The 20836-nt window shown below is 39.8% G+C and overlaps 2 long non-coding RNA genes across 2 annotated transcripts; one reads left to right on the top strand and one right to left on the bottom strand.

Moving 5' to 3' along the window:
* Window positions 1-8801: 8801 nt before the first annotated feature.
* LOC126926655 (uncharacterized) lies at window positions 8802-15458 on the bottom strand. The gene is made up of 3 exons (XR_007714729.1): window positions 15059-15458; window positions 10845-11024; window positions 8802-10576 (listed from the first exon to the last, which is right to left on the bottom strand). It is a non-coding gene; the product is annotated as an uncharacterized LOC126926655 (long non-coding RNA).
* A 2379-nt stretch (window positions 15459-17837) lies between these two features.
* LOC126926679 (uncharacterized) lies at window positions 17838-19501 on the top strand. The gene is made up of 3 exons (XR_007714766.1): window positions 17838-18227; window positions 18423-18840; window positions 18941-19501. It is a non-coding gene; the product is annotated as an uncharacterized LOC126926679 (long non-coding RNA).
* Window positions 19502-20836: the final 1335 nt, after the last annotated feature.

The raw sequence follows: 20836 nt of genomic DNA, 5'->3' as shown, positions 1-20836 counted from the left end.
CGTACGTGTGCCGACGAATTGAAAAAGATCTTGCCGCCGCGCGGCAGGAGAAGTATCAACCACTGGTGGAACGAAGAGTTGTCCGGGTTGAGAAGGGCAACTCTGAGATCAAGCAAAAGGGCGCAGCGGGCAGTGGCTGCTGGGAGAGACAATGCTGGCTGTATGGTAAACGAATTTAAAGAGGCAAGGCGGAGAAGGGCAATCGAGCTCTGTAAGGGGGAAAAGTGGAAGGAGTTTTGCGCAACTGTGGACCAGGATCCTTGGGGGAGGCCGTATCGTGCCAAAATGGCTCGAAACGTGCCACCGGAGTGTCTCTAAAAGGACATGGTTGCGGGGATTCTTAAAGATCTTTTTGTCATCAATAGAGCGGGACAATCGGAGGAAGATCATAGTTCTCGGTTCCCGCAGACGCGTGGAGAAGAGGAGCAAGATCTGCGCGTAACGGAGGAGGACCTGCTAACGACCATGGCGAAATGCGACCCGAGGAAAGCTGCGGGCGTGGAAGGGGTTCCGGCAGAGATCGTTAGGATTGTAGCGGAACAACGGCCTGGGCGGCTCCTGGACCGGTTCAACAGTATAAATAGGTCTGGACAGATACCGGCGGTGTGGAAAGTGGCGAGGATGGTGCTTTTACCAAAACCGGAAAGGAACTGCCGTTATCATCGTCGTACAGGCCGATAAGTATTTTGCCGGCCCTGAGCAAGATCTAGGAGCATATGTGTAAGATCCTGATAGAAAGGTGCCTGGGGAGGTACCCCTTTCACAGGGAGTAATACGGATTCAGGAGGCGCAGGAGCACATTGGGCACGCTGGGTTGAGTGTGCGGGATTTCGGAGCTATATCGGAGGAAAGGACTGGTATGCGTTCTCGTCGCCCTGGACGTGAAGAACGCGTTCAATATGCTTAGTTGAAGGAGGATTCTTGCAAAGGCCAGAGAAAGGCGTTTACCAGGCCAGTTGCAACGACTGCCGGACGACTATCTGTCAGAAAGAAAAATAGTGGTGCACTGCCGGGATGGCACGGTGAAGAGAAGCGTGTACGTAGGAGTGCCTCAGAAGTCGGTACTAGGTTCGTTGTTGTGGAGCCTGGTCTACAACGGATTCCTAAAGGTATTGGACCGGTCAAGGATGTGGACGCGATCGCGTTCGTAGTCGACTTGACCCTGGTGATCGCTATGCGGAAGTCGCAGGACATCGGGGACAGAGTGCGCAAAACGGTGAAGTTTGTCACGGACTGATGCTAGGATAAGGGTTTTCGTCTGGCGCGGGAGAAAACCAAAGTCATTCTGCTGACCGGGAAGTGTGTGTCGAAGGCTTTAAAGTTCGACGTGGGTGATGGCGAAATCACTACCAGAAATACAGTAAAATATTTGGGGGTGCTGTTGGACAACGCCAGGATGTATTCGTCACATCTGGAACAGGTGTGCGACAAGGCGGAGGGGTTTGTGGGAGACATTAGGAGCCTGCTGCCTAACGCCAATGGACCCACTGATATTGGGAGGAAATTGTACTACTGAATTTGGGAATCGGTGGTCTTGTGCGCTGCGCCGATATGGGCATCTGCACTAGCGATGGAAAAAACAAGATCTTGGCGAGCGCACAACGGACGGCGTTGGTTCGTACGTCAACGGCGTACAGAACAGTGTCGCACGGAGCGCTGTGTGTGGTAACGGGCAGCATGTTCATTTATATCAAGGCGAAGCTTCAGTGGAAGAAGTACGAGGCGAAGAAGAGGAGATTTAGCGAAGATCGGCAGGGCGAGGCGTATGGCTTGGCGGAGGAGATAAAGAGCCTGAAACAAGAAGTCGAGGACAGGCGGAACATCGAATGGACATTCCACAATCCCGGCTATTGGACAAGAAGGTTGATCAAGGATTCCTTGACCTTCGTGAGGAAGAGGAGGATGATCGACCATTATGTGATGCAGTTCCTTACCGGTCGTGGTATCTTCAACCAATATCGGTATAGGATCGGCAAGGAGAATCATTCCAGTTGCTGGGATTGTGGGGACGACCTGGACGACGCCGAGCACTTGCTGTTCAAATGCACCAGTTGAGTGGCGGAGACGACTGCGCTTGAATCCGAGGCAAGGGTCGAGTGGAGGATGGACAATGACATCGTCGCGAGGATGACTGCAGAAGATCGTACGTGGCTGAAATTCACTACATTTTGTAACAGAGTGATGAAATCACTTCAGCACAAAGAGAAGGAAATAGAGAAGCGGGGTGGATTATCCAGAAGAAGAAGAAGGAAAGCGAAGAGATAGCAATGCTCCTGAAAGATCGAAACATGCCAGTTTATGGAAGGTTCCTACGACTGAACCCTTTTATCGACAATGAAGGAATATCGCGCGTCGGGGTCCGACTGAGTCAAGCGCCGATGGCTTTCGCCCAGAAACACTCGATCATATTGTCCAAATCTCCGGTTACATCACGAATAATAGATCACGGACATAAGGTCAGTATGCATTCAGGAACACAGGCTACTTTATACGCAGTGAGACAACGATACTGGCCCATCGATGGCCGAAGTCATGTATGGCGTACAATTAAAAGTTGCGTCCGTGCTGTCGTGCTCATTCGCCACCAGTGGACTACATAATGGGTAATTTGCTAGAGGCTCGAGTACCGGAATCTCGACCATTGACAAACGTCGGTGTCGATTATTGTGGTCCATTCTACATTCAGGAGAAACGAGATCGTAACCGCCGCCATGTCAAAGTATACGTAGCCATTGTCACGTAACTTGAGGGTTGGATAAAATAAGGTAGCTGAGTCGTAACACAACTATTAATTTTAGCTAAACTTTATTGCGAATTCAACAATCATAACGGAATACACACTAAGTTACAATGATATGTACGCGACTGTTATACGAGTAGAGACAGGTAAGGATAAGTTGACTATTCCAAGAGCACAGAATAAGTGTCTCTTACTGACGATACCGTGTCTGAGGAAAGCTAAGGGTGAGGTAAGCTGAGGTAAGCCGAGGGTGGCAGTGTCTAAGGACACGGAACTATCGGATTTGTTGATAGTAATTTCGGTTAAGGAAGTGAGGGCAGTAGACACTGTCTCCGATTGGATAATAAGACGGTTGGTGGACCAGGAAGGGTTTTAGCCGCCCTCGGGAGAAAGTTGCTAACGGAATATATCAGATGTGAGGAAGGCCAACTTTCTGTGTTACGTGTAGTAAGCAATAGTCGTAAAAGTAATTTAAAAGGTAGTCGCTTGGTCTGAAGGACCTTAACCATAAAAGTTCCAAGACCCATGGTGGGTACTTAAGATTATTGAGGGTACGCGCCAAGGATTTGCAGACATCCGGGTGTCAACCTTCCCGCGGTATATGGCCTGGTCTCTGATGTAAATTAACGTTACACCATCTTCATATGCCTAGCAGTCAAGGCGGTGCACATTGAACTCGTTGGCGATCTCACGAGCGAAACCTTCATCGCCGCTGTTCGCAGATTCATTGCTCGGTGAGGGTTTTGCTCGACCATCCACTCCGATAACGGCACAAACTTCATCGGCGTAAATAACGAATTAAAAGAGCTCCACGATCTACTGAAATGGGATGATCATAATGAGAAGGTAAATGCATTCCTATCCGACAGGCAAATCGAATGATGCTTCATACCCCCTCATTCCCCGCATTTCGGTGGGTTATGGGAGGCAGCTGTGAAGTCATTCAAACACCACTTTAAACGCGTCATCGGCAACGAATTACTTACTTTCGAACAATTCAACACCCTCATCATCAAAATAGGATCAGTTCATAACTCCCCACCACTAACTTCCATATCCACGGATCCCAAAGATACTATTTTCTCTTCATTTTATTGCAATATGTAATCATAATACAAATAAGGTGAGTTGGAAAACTAGCAGAACTTTAACAATTTGTTCCTTTAAGATTTCTGATCCTCATGATGATACAATACAATAACAAAATTTGACTTTGAATTTCGAAGCCATGGTAAGTTTTGCGAGTACTATTCTTGCACATTTTCGTTATCCAAGTTTAGTGTTGGTGAAAAGTCGTTTTTAACCATCCGCTTACATACAGCGACAAGCAAAAGTATAAACACACTCCGCTGATTTTATGTAAAAGGCGATGCTACGACTAATTTTTCAAGTGATCGGTAAATATTAGGTAACAGTAACTACAAGCTGCATCTGATTAACGAAACGTACTAGTTCATTATCATTAACATTAATAATGTACAGAATATTTTATAATGATTGTGTTTTGAAGCAATGTTTACAGTTTTGCATGTTTCGTCAGAAACGTTTATGATAGCATGTAAATGTTAGGTAAACGAAATTGTCAATAAGCACTAATTGTCCACTGTTCCTCAGTCAACTGTTCCACACCATTGTTAGATTACTTTTCAGTTTGACTAGTAAGGAACAGCAAGAATCTACAAGTCGAAGACAGTCAATCGACAGAAGATAGATCATCACCGTCGTCAACATGGAAGGAGACTCAGGTCGTACTCATTCGGAGTTGTCATTTCAAATACTCAATCTTGTACCATACTGAAGTTGTTGGATCATTCAAATATATAATAACCTGTTAATAGCAGCGTTATATTCAATCAACCACCCTTATTATCTCACAAGAAATAAGGGATCGAACGATGCGTGGCGTCGATTAGTCAAATCTTAACGGGAATTTACGACTCCCGTTGGCGCGTTTCTTCGAGATTGCGTCTCCCCGCGAAAGTCCGAAGGTTTAATCCGCGAATACTTTAAATACTTCTGTATATTATGTGAATTCTGTGCATTGTAACGGAGAATTTCTAACGAACTTCACGGTAAATTAAAATATTCAAATGCCTATTAATCACACGTATACACATGCTTTTAAATATACGCGAAATAGAAGCCTCCCGCTTCAACTTACTCGCACATACTTGAGTCTATCGCTAATCGTAACTCCGCGCTAACTTAACCTACACACGATCATGGTCCGTGTAAACTTCTACAGAAGCTGTCCGAATTATTATACGTGTACGAGATAATGAAAACTGTGGAAACAGCCAACGGCAATTTTCTTTTGGTGATGTATTCGTGCACTTAAAACTCCGTTGAAAATACATACATACTACGACCAAAGGGAGTAGACAGTTGCATTTCATCCATACCTCCAGTATTGTTTTATCGTTTGACCAATTTCGAACGAGTGAGAGAACAAAATTTCCGCGGTAAAGCATCCACGCGTATCTGACCGCTTTTCGCGCCATAGTTCCGGCCGTTGTTTACCGCGACGGATGTTTCCAGCGATGGATATTCGCTTGGAAGCCGGTGTACAGTGAACGAACGAATACATCCTTGGATCGAGTAAATAATATGACGAAAATTGGAATTAATGGCGTGTCGTTATGAGCACTTTTGATGAATTAAACGGAATGCCGCGCGACCGCGAAACCGCATAAATTATCCGTTCGCTCGTCCGTTTGGGTGACTGCATTTTTTAATTTCTTTATCTTCCGTTATATTAGGTGTCTTTGGTTTGTCCGGCTAACTTTATCAGAATAGTTTTATAAGTTATTTGAAGATTAATTTACCCGTTAACTGAGGAAGGTGAATTAACTCGTCAGTGTGGATTTTAAACTGTGAAAAGAACATAGCTTCGAGCAATTGTGTGGATCACCTTGTACATTCGTAAAATGTCTTGATAATGTTTGGTCGAGAGAACCTGGAATCCCCATATATCGGTTCGCAGCTGATACGGAAACACGCATGAAACATTGAGTCGCGTGGGACGAAGTGCCGGACGGCCCAAAAAACCAAGTTGATCGACCTGGATCGCGTTCGAATGAAAATTTTCTATCTTATGAAAAGCGTACAAAGAGTCCACGATACAAGTGTATTTCTTCTTACGAAATGATCTTGAACGAACGAGGCAAAAGTTTGTTTCCAAACATCTGCAAATCATGGCTACTGCGGAGTTGGAAATAGCGAATGGTTTGAGGTGAGGTGATGTGCGTGATAGGTATAGAAGAATCACTCGGTATTGTTTAACAATAACTGTTTATTTGCTTGTGTTCGTGGTATACACTAACGCGCCGAAAGCACGGTACAATTATCGGTTCAAGATTACAAGTTCAAGCTCGGCGCGATACTTTACGCGGTGGTTCGAGTCGAGACGGTTGCACAGATGTCGAGGAATTCAGATTCGCTATTACGTACGACTGCGGACGAACAATTCAGATAGGCGTCTTCCAACTTGCCTCGCGGCTCGCGATAGAACAGAATGAATTTGTGTCGCGATGATGCTCCTTAGGAAAACTGTGTTTGGGTGTGTCTAAGAATACGGGATCATCGGATTCGTTAAGAAAAGTGTTTGTTCAGAGAGTGAGGAAAATGGACGTCGCTGTTAATTGGCTAAATTTTAAGTTGGTGGTTGGAAAGGGATGACAACTGCCCTTGAGAGAAAGTTGCTAGCGAGGAGCGTCGCACGTGAGAAAAAACGGATTTCCCGTAGTGGGTGGTATGTGTAGGGACTATTGAGACAAATACTATTTGTCCCTTCAGGGAATCTTGGCTGCATGAATCCTAAGATTTATATCGGGTCCTTAGGCTCGCTGTAAAGATTCGGTGAGAGTGTATCGACATCTGGCAATCATCTGTTCGAAGAGTAGAGTCCTTGTGTAGCGAGGCACTGGACAGAAACCGTTGGGAAGTTTGCTGTCGAGTGCCGCTACAGAGGTTTAGATAGAGCAATTCTGAAGATACTTGAAGTTATTTGTTCTTGAGAACGTATTCGTCGATGTGCTCAAAAAGTGATTCAGAAAACGTTTAATGAAGTTCGACGACTAAAATTTCTTGTTCAACCAACCACGGTGAGTTCACAAAATTCTCAGCTAATTACCAGTATTTTTCAAGCCTTTTTTCCGTATCGCCTCGAATGTCGCCTTGCAAGTTACAAACAGTTTTATCGCAATGCTACTTTGCAGATGAAGCCGAGATTTTTCTTCGAAAATAAAACTTTTCTTGTTATCATGATGAATCGAAGGTGAATTAAACGTGCAAGGAGTGGAAAGATATTATTATTAGTTCGATAACGTATCTACGTTATCTACGTTAATTTAATAAAGTTTGTTATATCTAAGAACGTGCTCGTATACCAATTACATTTATCTTATATTTGCCCTATACTTAAGTATATTTTTCAAGTTCCCAAAGTTTCCTTTCACAAAAACTCCCAATTTAAATATACATTTCCTGTAGCCTAGCTATTTCAACAAGTTTTTTCCGCTGAAGGAACAAAGTTCGTCGATTCTGCGCGAAACCAGTCGAACGCTTCCTCCCTTGTCCCTTGTCCCTTGTCCTTACTCCTTGAAGTAGCACCTGCAGGAAGGATGATTGCTCGAAGGTAGCAGCATGCATCGACTTGCATAAATACGACTTGATTTTTGCACAGGCAGTGGACGGATAATAGCGCGCTTGCTTTTGACTTCAATGGAACCTGTTTACTGCACGAATGATTGAACGGTGCTGGGAACTCGATTAGAGCATTGCCGATTATACTGACATCTCTGGTCGTGTTCTTTTAACCGTGTCTCGAGTAGAGATAAAATTAGAAATCCGCGTGCTCGTCTTCGGGGAAGACGCACCAATATCACGTGGCCGACCAAATAGAATGAAAAACGTGGTATTAGGAGTGTTGAATATTCGATGAAGGAAAGATACAATTCTTTTAATTTCAATATTTCCCTTTTGTAAAAATTTCAAGAAAGTTTTAAGGAAGAAAGCAGCATAACGCGCAACGTGAAATATTCGACGAACGAAAAATTAAATTTTATTCAATTGTGAAAATTTACCGATCTCAAAGTATGTACTTCTTTCTCTGAAAATTTAAGAGGTACTTACTGGTCAAAATTTTGTAAAAGAACTTTGATGGAAGATATTAGACTCCCTTCGTTTGTAAAATAATATTTGACGAAACGGAAGAGGCAATGTTCTTAATTTGAAGATTTAAAGAACTGCGGTCCGAGGTATTCAAAACTTCTTTCAAGGCATTTTATTATTGTAATTCTAGTGTTGGTAACGCGACTTGTAAAGTTCAGAAAGAAATAACCGTGCAATATAATACAAACGAATAAAATTTATAACAATACGTATGAAAAACGGAGCTGTTTAGAACACGACGTATCCGCGTTCAATTTGCGAACGATTCATCAGGATTAAAAGAAAGTAAGCGAAGCAACGTATAAACCACATTTATCATCTGAGTAATTATACCTGGAAAACGCGTCGATTCAACGAAGCAATACGATTCTTTTCTAATCAGACTCCGTATATCTGCGTTCGAGATCGGTAATAAAAGCTAGCCGACTGAACGGACCGACCGAGAAGGAAGCATTTCCAGGCAATAACGCAAAGCGATTGTCGTTACGTAGCATCGCATAAATAATACGATTACATTCTGTCAGGATTCCACAATCGAACGCACAAATTGCTATAAGTCATTAATGATCTGGCGTCGGTGTTCGATATGCTATCTATCTTTCTCCTTCTCATCTGTTCATATTATATTATTTTTTAAAAGCAGAGTTCACTAGTAATTCTTGTACGAACCATAAATCCGAGAACTTTATCCACTCTTATACGCGGCAAGTTCGACATCAATTTATTCATATACAATTTTCACAGAAATAACTATCGTCTCTTATAAAAAGCGTCTCGTTAAATGATTCTCGGATTTTCGAACGAACCGTGTCCGATCGTTGAAGAAGAAGAGAAAAGGACAGAAGGAAGGCGGAAAAGAAAAAGAAGAAGATGAAGAAAAAGAAGTTGCTTATTTCATTTCTAGTGTTTATTGAACGCGTCATGAAAAATATTTTCCCCGTTTGCTAATTAAACAACGCAGTCTTCTCTCATGGCAGATTTTATTCTAATTTAGTCCCAGACGGAAAAACGGGGAACTTTTTCCACGATTTATTTTGCCTGGGTTAATTAACGGGGAATTATAAAAGCGATGAGCTACTTGAATCGGTAGAGGACAAATATTAAATCGCAAAAGTTACTGTTACAAGGGACGCGAGATACCGCGTGATTAAAACCCCGCCATTCGGTATCAATGGCCCATGGCGCACGAAAGCGCTCCACTGTGTTCCGGTGTTAGTTACCCAACGAATATCAGAATTTTCAGGATAATTTCCTTCGACAATCAAACAGTTATTTGCAATACCGTTTTGAGATATTCAAAGATAGAATTTCTTTTTGTTTATAGAATCGCGATATTTATGAAAATCCTATACGAACCGATGCTACACAATTAGTGTAAGTAAACTTGGAATTATAATTGTAATTGACGGCAATATTATAAGTTACACTTAATTGTGTGGATGTATGTATGTATTATCAGAAATTGTGATTGTATCGAGACGTAAATTGAATCGATATATGTCTCGATATTTTTAATATTTGAAGTTGTAACGAATGAGAAAAAACGACGCAATTCCACGGCCTAACAACACACACACATACACACACACATACACACACAATGTGGAGAATACGTCGTGCATGATACACTAACACATCGACAGTGGTTGAGAAATTATTATCGCGCCCTATGTCTTTCACTCATTCAGGTAGCACCTGAGCACGTGAATGAGGTCCTGACAATTGGCACGGAAAGGGTTAAGCCTGAAAATCCTGATCTAAAAAGATGATCAGTTTGTGTTATTTTTATTTAACGGACTAACGTTCTTTGATTTTATATTTTACTCCTTTGTTTCTGATTAACTCTACTTTATTAATTTAATAAATCGTAACAAAATTTTAATATTGCAGTGAAGGTAGCGAAAAAGACTGAGACTCAATCAAACGGAACAATTGACTCTAAATATATTACTAAGAAAGGAATAATCTCAGGCGATCTCTTTATCAAAGCATATAATCGAAAATGCAGAAGCAGTGTTCAAAATTATTGCTTTGGTTCAAAAATCTGCCTGTCGCGAAGTGTTTTCTTGCACGTAAAATTTCACGCATTCTTGTACGGAAAAAAATGAATTTTAACTTATATTTTAAATTCTAGCCGAAGTGAAAGAAACGACTTAATATTGTAACGATCAATTCATTGCTTAAGATCAAGTATATTTACGTCATACAGGTATATTCGTGTATATATTACCATTTGCAAATATTCATACGAAATATTAACATGCATATTTATGAATAACACGAATATATTCTCAAGCGTGTATGTTTAACCTAAATATTAAAAAACTAATTATTATAATCGCGCTGTGCAAGAAGACCTATCCTAAACTAAAAAATTTGAAAAAAGAACGTTACTCCTCACAGGTATAAAAGATACCCGCGTTCACTGTGTTCGCAAAAAATTCTACGTAATACAGTCAGTCACCTGTGCCGATTCGGACCTTTCGTCCGACGACACGATTGAGTGACCGGAGGAACAGAAATGCATGCGATTCACCGTTCGAAGCAGAGAAACAGAAGACATTACCGTGGTTGCTGCGCTATCCCAGCGAATATCATCCGGGAGACTGACATCAGACAGGAACCGTTGAAAGGCAAATAGTAGAAATGGAGATTGCGAAAAATCTGTTACAAAACAAAACACGATGAGTAATCGCTGATTATTTGGGAAGTTGGAGATTATGAGAAATGGAAATTTATTACGTTTGTAACTTTAGTAATAATAAAGATTGAAATTCTAATAAACATCCTTAAATGTAAAAGCTGAAACTCTAATATAGAAGTTTAAAATCTAGAAATCAAGAATCTAATGATTTTTTAAATATATTAGTCATTTGTTTCATAATTCGGTATTAAAACTTTAACACTTATTTTATTTTAAGGAAAGAATTACCTCAGAAAATGTTATCCTCCTAAATTGTCAATCAAATCGTATTTCTTAATTGATAGAGATCAAAGAAAAATATACAGAATAGACATAATTGAAGTACGATATGTAAAAATACACATTTGGCTTTTGAGTCACTGTTAGAACACTCTTAAAGAAGATGAAGAAGATGAAGTAGTGATATGTCTATAACAAAACATAAGACATCATTAACACTAGGTTTACGAGACCCGTCAATTTGACGGATTTCGAACTTTGAACTGCAATATCTCAAAAACCATAGCACCAATTTTAACCATTTTGCATCGTAAATTAATCATTTCATCTAAAGAATTTATACACAAAATTATTATTTCCTAGGCTTTCTAGTTTTTGAAATCTGTATGTGGTATACCTATCTCTACGGGACCCGTCAAATTGACGGGTAAACGAAAATACGCATTTTTTTTTAAAAAATCGATTTATTCAAATTAAGTCTGAAAGGAACAATATTAGGCTTCACATTTAAATAAATTATTAATAAATAAAAAGTCTTTTTTTTAAATTATCACTAAAAAAATAACAATAACATTAACAGTACAGGCTAATCATATCTATTGAGCACATTTTTTGCAAGTATATTGAGTGTTCTCTGTGCATTTTCCGCATACGATCTTTTTGCAACACATACAATAATTATTACTTCTATTTTTTTTGCAATAACCCACTTGGCAAGTTTTTCGCACTTCTGACGTTGAAGGTGACAGCAATGGAGCGTCTGATCTTTGGCAAATGTTCTCCTTGTTTTCTCCAGTTAATTCCTCGGCTAAACAAAACATAAATTCCCTTCTGGATATTTTCGATCTGGTGCATTCTTTATATAATATCCACGCGTATATATAATATTATCGCTGCTAAATCCATAATATTGAAAAAGACTTGAAGGGGCCATCGAAAACTCCCTGCTTTTACACTATATTTGCGTGCCATTTGGTCAACGACGTCCACACCAAACTTCGTTTTATTGTAAAAAGCAATAGTTTCTGGAACACGTTTATAATTATCTTCTATTCGTACACCTGTATGTTTGGTGCTTAGAAGAAGGACTTTTACTTTAGGTTTAGGTTTACTTTTATACACAGTAAGTGTGCAGTTTTCTGATTTATATAAATCTGAGGAAAACAAAGTCATCTTGTCCTTTTTTTCCTTCGCTGATTTTGGCAGTTCCCTTTTATTCGATCGAATGGTCCCAACCAAAGTTGTTTTCTGTGCTAGCAATTTTTTAGCTAGCGGGATGCTTGTAAAGAAATTGTCTGTCGTTATATTTCTGTCTCGTTGTAAATATGGTTCGGCTAATTTTAGTGTTTCAAACTCGCTCAACGGTATTGAGCATCGAATTTCATCTTTCCCCATATAAGGGAAACCATTCAAAATATACTTTGTTTGGACGTCAACTGCTAACCAAAATTTAATGCCAAATTTATGAGGCTTATTCGGCATATATTGTGTAAATCTGCACTGGACTTTCGTTGGAAATAATTGCTCATCTATTGAAATATTTTCATATGGCTTATAACAAGCCTGGCTATTGCTTATAAACCTATTCCATATTTCAGATATCAGTGCAAATTTGTCTGTTTGTAATCTTTCGGATCGTTGATTTTTTTTTGTCAAAACGTATGAATCTCAGAATTTCTGTAAATTTATCTCTGTGCATTGTGTTTGCGAAGAAAGTGGGTCCCCATTTTTTCGACCATAGATAAGAAGCTTTCAATGATCTCGATTCATATGCACCCCGAGCATATAGAATTCCTAGAAAACTATGTAACTCAGCAACTGTGACTGTCCAGTCTTTTTTCAAAACTCGGCGTGCTTCGGTTTCAGTGCAATCTTTTATGTGTTTCATTATGTTTTTGTCAATTATTAATTCGAAAGCACTAATTACACAATCCAACATGATATTTCTCTTAGCATAGCCAGTAGGTCCTGCGATATCCTTGAATATCATACGAATGGGCGTCCTACCCCTAGATCCGCCTGCTTTCAATTTTATCCACTGTGTCCCGTCAACTGCAATTTCAACTTCATCCATTACATTTCGAGATGTGCTTGGAATGCTCGTCTTCTCATCCTCGGAGTCAGAACTAGAAAAAATACGCATTCTTTTCTTGTTATGATACAAGAAGCTTTCCTCTGCATTATCCGAAGATTCCTCTATCTCTTCACTTTCAATGCATACAGAACTTTCGCTGTCGTCTTCGCTTTGGCCTAATTCATACTGATCTTCTTCGGAAGTATCCTCAGAACAATCTTCGTTGATGTTGATAATTTTGTTCAATGTCTTATTATATCTCCTGGATTTACTCATGATTGCTAGAAAAGCTGGATTGGTGAAAATAAAAAAATACTGTGCCCAAATTCAATTACCCTATTGTAAATACTGTAGCGGCACTCGACAACAAATACCGCTACACGACACTAACTAAGCAACGGACACGGTAGCGAAGTGGTTAGCGCTCTAGGTTTCGAACGTTCGGGACCCGGGTTCGATTCCCGGCGCCCGTGATCCTATTTGTCTACCACGCATCAAAATAAAGAATAATTAGCAGTGCCCCAGCAGCGACATCTACAGCCGGCAACTATTACTATCATCGACGACAACATAACGCCATACACGCCTCAATACTTACAATAAGCGGAGACTGTCTACAATAATTAAAACTTTTGCACACTATCTTTGAGAAACGTTCTGACACTGACACTGCAGAAATCATACTGAGAAACGTTTCTTGTTTTAGAGATTTCGTCGGCATAGACATAAGCGATTTCGTTGAAGACTAAAATAAACACTCAGGCCATGCAATCCGCTTTAGATTACATTGTTGAGATCGATATCAATCACGATTGAGAGATGCCGAATTGGAGGCATCTTAGTAAAGACTTTTCTTTCATTGTTATATTTATTATTGCAGGAATGACTTTACGAACGAAGCAAACATATAAGGTTTATTTCCGAAATCAGCTAAGCCGTCAATTTAACGGGTCTCGTAGAGATAGATATACTATATACAGATTTCAAAAATTAGAAAGCCTAGGAAAAAATAATTTTGTGCATAAATTCTGTAGATGAAATGATTAATTTACGATGCAAAATGGCTAAAATTAATGCTATGGTTTTTGAGATATTTCATTTCGAAGTTCGAAATCCGTCAAATTGGCGGATCCCGTTAATGTTATTGTAGCGGTACTTGTCGACAAAAGTCATTATGGTTTTTGCCCAGCAAATCCGCTACACAAGAAACCGTGTTTACTCAAACACGAGCTAATTATAGATCTATCGACCTTAGGCGGTTCCGATCATTAGGCCAAATCCGTCGTTTTTGCCGTGACCATAGGCTCGTGAGTCAGCTACCCAAAAAACCAACAATTGTAAACAGGTCGCGAGCTCGGCGCCCGTTGGGACGTTTCGAGAACATCCTCGAAATTCAAATCCCAACGCCTGTCGTCAACTCCGGCGGATATAAATATAGCGGACGGGGTAGCGACGCATCCTTAGTTACCGAGAGACACGAGCAGCGACAATTAACCGATACCTTTTTGCGCCGATCTATTAGCGACCGCGAAACGAGACAGCAAGTATATTGTACGACTAGTGTACGCATCGGGTATATTCTAATAAACTACGTAGTTAGATATATTCCGGTGTTTGTGTGAATTAATCGACACTTTATCACCTCATTATTCTTATATTTTTTAGTGATAATTTAAAAAAAAGACTTTTTATTTATTAATAATTTATTTAAACGTGAAGCCTAATATTGTTCCTTTCAGACTTAATTTGAATAAATCGATTTTTTAAAGAAAAATGCGTATTTTCGTTTATCCGTCAATTTGACGGGTCCTCGTAGAGATAGGTATATACGAAACGTCAGTAAACCTAGTGTTAATATCGATAATACATAATAAGAAACTTGAAACTTTAACAACAATAAATACTAAACTCTAATAAATATGTAAATTGGAACTCTAATATAAAAGTTGGAGAACAAAACAGTCAGTGATTTTTGATCCGCATCAGACAGTTTTATTCTACTTTAATGTTGAAATTTTAAGACTTTATTTCGATTAAGGACATTGACAGTTTTCTAAATTATCAATAATGTTTATTGTATAATTAACAACAGTTCAAACAAAATTTAATAAATAGAACAAATTGAAATATAATATGTAAAACTACTTACATTCTTGAGCTCCTGCAGAAGCTTTGTCCTCTTGAGAGATGCACTGACTCTAATACCGAAAAAGAATATTCAAAAGAACGTAAGACAAGATCACATTACCGCGACCGCTAAAATTATATTCGGCGAACAAGAATTCTAATGTCGCGGACAAAATTGTTTGATAAAATTTTATTAGTTTCACGTGTGATAATTTAATTGGATTAAATTACTGCAGTAATAAAAAACCGACGCCGCCGATACGTTACAATTCGTTACAAACCTGACGCAACGCGAACCATGTTATCGATACGAAATGAGACAACTAAATGACTCCTTGTACCTTAGTTTCGTCGAACAACTTCCCAAGTGGTGGGGGAAGGGGGGACACATAAGCCGATGGCACAAGCAGCTACGCAGTTAACGATTCTACGTAGTTACTGATTAACGATCTAGACAAAGAAATGTATACATCAACAAAAACATTCGCCTTCTACGAAGCACTTCCTTTCGAATTACGCAGCACGAATTGCTCCCTACATCGATATTTACAAACATCGTACAATAATTCGTAGCCCTACTGGCAACATCACAGACACATCTTTCTAACTTATTACTTTACCTACCTTACTTTATTGCCTTAATTTCGTTAAACAAAGCAAGATTTAAACAATGGTATGGAGAAAATGAAAAATTACATAAAGTTGCTGGTTGGCAATGACCCAGTATGCAGATGAAGGATTAAGTGCTTTTTAAGTGAGTATTGGCTTTTAATACTAATATAAAAATAATAAAAGAGAAACGTTATTTATCCCTAAGCGAAAAATGTAGTAAGAGAATAATTTTCTTACGGTTGGAAATTTGAAGTCCATTGATATTTTCTCTATAACATTTTTATTATCACGACATAATATCTGAATTTTTGACCGATACAATAATTTTTATTGTTAGAAATATCTTGAATATGGAGAATTAAAAAATGTGTAATGAAGGATGTAAATAATGGAAATTAATTATGGCGGAGAAATCAATGAAGGAAAGTTACTTTGCTAATTATTATATGAATGAATATGAATGAATATGAATGAATATTCAAAATGTCGCGCAACGACTACTAAACTATTTAATTAACACTAACCTTATCAGGCCTAGCTAAATGACTGGTTTAAAGATCTAATTTAAAATTGTACATTTATTGTTATTCCTTTTCTTCATCTAGCTTTATGTGAATTCTTATATTCTTTGATTAATTGATTTCTCGACTTTTAAAACCAGTTATTTGACCGAGCCTGGTGCGATTAGTGTCAAAAGCCAGCCTGAAATTTTCTTCAATTTCTGACCTTCGGCAGATTTTCAATATTTTGCCTTCGACTTTTCACCAGTAATTAGATTTGAGAAACGAAATGCAATATTAGACCTGCCAACGTTTAGGCTATGTTGCTTCCAACTGCAGCAGACTGTCGCAACCTTAAATTCAATGATAAATTACGATCCAGATGAACGTATTGACCCAGATTCCTGTACCGTAGAAAGCGAGAATAACACAAATCATACTTGTTACGTGTTGTGTAAAAATTTTAGTCATCTTGTTCACATCAAGATCGCTTTCAAGGCTTATTGTTAGTGTTAAAAAGGCGATAGCAAAAGAAAATTTTGGAATATTAACGATGAGCGAAACAAATAAATACGATTCGTTCGTGAAACAAGTGACTCAAAAATTACTTGCAGTCAAATTCCATCGAATAATAAACTGGATAATTGTCCTAGACCCTGTATTTCTTTATTTCATCGCGATATATCTGATGGCTAAATACGAGCCACAACCTTAACCCGGTCCCTGGAGAAACGGCTAAATACTACAATACAAAGCAAAGTCACGAAATCAGTGCGTCGAAGATCACCCAGCGTTGAAACTCTACACATATAGGGGAAAACTTCACGCTTATACCGCAGCAACATAGCTCAACAGTGAACCGACTCCTCTCACTCCACAAAATAAGAAGGCGACAATCTCCTAGACAAGTTCAGTAACTCGGCGGTAAGAACAGAGCATCGTTCGTAGTACATAAGATTTCAAAACATATTCTACTGCCACATATAGCCAATTTAGCTACATTTGTATATCCATTATTAAATTATATCTTGTTCCTTGACAAAGTTTCCAATCAACCAAAAAGTTTAAGAGAAAACAACGTTTGCCCTCCTTATAAATAACATATCACAATGGAACTTTCGGGCAACCAACTATATCAGGCCAACAGACTCAGAATTCAAAGTAATTTCCTGCGCTTCCAAGTTTTTTACTAAAACACGACTTGACTAGTAGATAGCTGCCACTGTAAGGCATTATTTAAAATAGATTTGAACCGCGAGAAAACTCCGAAAATCCCCAAAAAACATCTTCAAAGTAACAGCTCAACAACGGTGGAACTCATTTAGAGCAGCCTCTATTTCTGTCAACAAATAGGCGGTCCGTAATGCAGCGACCTCTACTCGAGGTTCTTAGTGGACGTCGAGCACCGCGTTCGGAGACATGCCGACTCGTACAACAATATGGCGTCTCGAGAACCAAACTTGGAAAACCGTCATTTTTACGGGAACTTTAGCTTAATAAATTACTCCTACTCCAACTTATTCCATGCTATTAACCCTTGTACTTGGAATGGACTCACTATTCCAATTTGAAACTAACAGGGACGAATAACAAAAAGTGAAGAGAATAATACTCTTAACAATGCAGCTTATCATATGGCTCTCAATACACCGTAGTACGAGCCTAGCTTCATAGGTGTCACTCGGTGCTCGAATACCTAACTGTCGTGACTAGCAATAGTCCCCAGATGGCACGAGACGTTCCCTATACTCGTCTAAGGCTACATATCGTAATTTGTACGTACAGGTAGCATCACCAATTCGTACACCAGCACCAGACTAATGATGATTATATAACCTTGCCCTGAGTCATAGGGCCCCCATATCAAGATAGCGATCGCCTAACACACCTGTACGTATCTCTTCACGTCGATATCGTTGGCTTTCGCGATAAGAAGACCTACCGTGCCAAGTGAGTGCTATCCTCCACTTACAAGATCCAAAACCTCAACGCACCACCGAGGTACCGACGTCCTTTAAGCATTGTTCGATCGTGCCGAAACCAGAAGAGGCCAGTGCTGTTGCACATTTTTGAACCATCGTACGTATCAGCAATCTATCCCGTTCAATACACCACCATCATCACCCACCATTCTGGTTTTAAAGCCAAAATCATTAAGCAGAGTGGCGTCCGAAGTTACCGTGAATTACATAACATTAGTCAGTACAGTGACCAAAGTAACGCTAAACAACTAGCATGTGCATAAATAAAAACTCTTAGTTTTGTATGTTACAGCCCATACCAGCACCAGCATATCGTACATTATTTAAAAGGTTTTATCCTATCTTTACAACATCAGATTCAAAAAGTTTAACGGCGGAACTTACTGGGAGTTGAATATATCTCAGCAGGCCACTATGGAGGAAGCCATCACCCCAATATGGCGCCAACTACCTGATATCGTAAACGGCACTTTCGTCTAGCGCAAGCCCAGCGATCTCAGAATCGAACTCCGAGGAGCAGGTCTTTTTCACAACATGGTGCAGAATGCCAGTCCCGATAAACGGCGCCTCTGCTCGTGCCGATCAAGTTCATTACAAGAATACATAAAAAGAATTACATAAAATGGGAGAATCATATTACAAACTTACATACTCGTCAACAGCCTAAAAGTCAGCATTAGTCGTTCGACTTGTTACCTCCAATCAAACCGGTACGTACCATAGGCCCTTGTGCAGTCATTAGTTAAAATCATCCAATACTATTTATTTAATTAGTTGATTTTAATTTCATTTAATTTACTTTACTTTAAGGACAGACCTTGCAGTCCTATTAATAAATATCTAGCTGGTATTAACACCATGGCAAGGTGAGCCAATATTTATATGTCGGCTCGGCGTTAAGATTAAAGTTAGAGTTAAGGGCGTGAAACAAATCCCTATTGACCCCAGACGTGATCATTATGCAATAGAGGAGATATTTACTAGTGCAAATATGATTATGATGGAATTGGACAAATAATCGCGATAATTAGATACTCGAGAAGCTAATGACAATAATCCTAGGCTCAATAACGAATCCACGGCCAACGAGATGACGAACTCGACTCTTCTTTAGCGTCTAAGTTCTACTCAATGTTAATGCATGGGGCAATCACTACGTATCTGAGAGTTACTTGAATCGTCGTCGAGATCGTACGGGAGAGTGATGCTCCTTCACGGTAACGCTGTCGAAGAAAACTATGATGGGTGTGTCTAAGGACATGAGATCCTCGGATTCATCAAAGAAAGCTTTCGTTCCAAATGTGAGGGAAATTAGCGCTGTTGCTAATTGGTCGATCTCCATATCAGCGTTTTGAAAGAGACGCTGACCGCCCTTGAGGGGAGGTTGTTGACGGGGGGCATCGTTCGTGGAAGTTAGGTTTCTCCTATCTTCCCGTAGTTGCAACAAAGTCTATTTGAAGGACGATTTGTGCTTTGAATAGTCAATCAACAGAGTTCAGTCTAGCGTCTGTGTGTTTCTATCCAGTCTCGATCTTCCTCCACTTTAATCAGAATCTCCTCTTTCCTCTTCCGCGCATTCACTGACCCTCTGCTAGCTACTCCCCCCACCTTCATTGACACGTACGACGGAGGATAGCATCCCCTGGGGCCCCTTCCTTTTCCTCCTTCTTCTGACAACAGTACTCCAAGCCTCCGAGTCCTCGCTCCTCTCTCTATCAGACTCTTCGTTTTCCGCCAGCCTACCGCACATCTCCGCGTATATCGGTTCCCCTTCCTGGGCCTCTTAGCAGTTACGATCTTGCTCCCTTCGGCGGAGGACACCATCTTTCTGTTAGAATAGTCGGCCGCTACCCTTTCGCCCATGTCATACCGATTCAAATCGACCCTTCTACTTTCCCATGCTCGGGCCTCATCTTCCTCCTTCCTTTTGTCTGACCAACGCACTAGTTCAACGACAACACTATACCCCTAATCACATTCCCTATTTTCCTAGTTCCCTCGTTCTTTTCCTTGTCGAAGTTCAGCTTCATCACCAGCGCATCTAGCATTTGCACTGCCCCCGACAAGGCTTGTGTGAACCCTTTCATTTCATTCATTTCTGTGGGATAGTATGACTTCAGGGAAGGACGTGACGTGAGGGGAAATTGTTTATTAGCGTTGTCAAGATACGTTAACGTTGTCAAGGAGTGTTGTGAGCGTTACCAAGGGATGTTAAGGGATAAAGTGAGCATGGGAAACGTTGTAACGAGAGTTGAGAGAGTCAGAGTTGAATTTAGCGTTGTCGAGTGCAGATCCTTGTGTTGTTGTGTCGTAGAAGTAGAGAGTAATGAATACGTGAAACGGGATATTATATTCGATTTCGTGTGAGTGCAAACGATGTTGTATTAATCATACTGTTACCTACAAACTAATAATATAACATTTCTGCAGGTATTATATATTATATATTATTTGTTACATTATTTTATTATTTATTATGTGTGTGCACCAATAAATTATCGTTCTTACGATTTATATCACTATAATAACTTAGTACTCTAAAAAACGCATAATACCCACTTATTAACCTTAATATATTCTATTTAATACAAATTTGATTTTCAACCCAACATTCACAAGTCAGTTTGGCTCTGTGTCTTATATATTCACTGGCAGTTTAATTCACCACTACAAGTCTACACTCTCATAAGTCCCTAGTTCATGGTT

The sequence above is a fragment of the Bombus affinis genome, chromosome 18 (assembly GCF_024516045.1).
Source record: "Bombus affinis isolate iyBomAffi1 chromosome 18, iyBomAffi1.2, whole genome shotgun sequence".
NCBI classification, from domain to species: domain Eukaryota; kingdom Metazoa; phylum Arthropoda; class Insecta; order Hymenoptera; family Apidae; genus Bombus; species Bombus affinis.
Note: the sequence above shows the minus strand (reverse complement) of the source record. Positions and strands in the feature narration are given on the sequence as shown.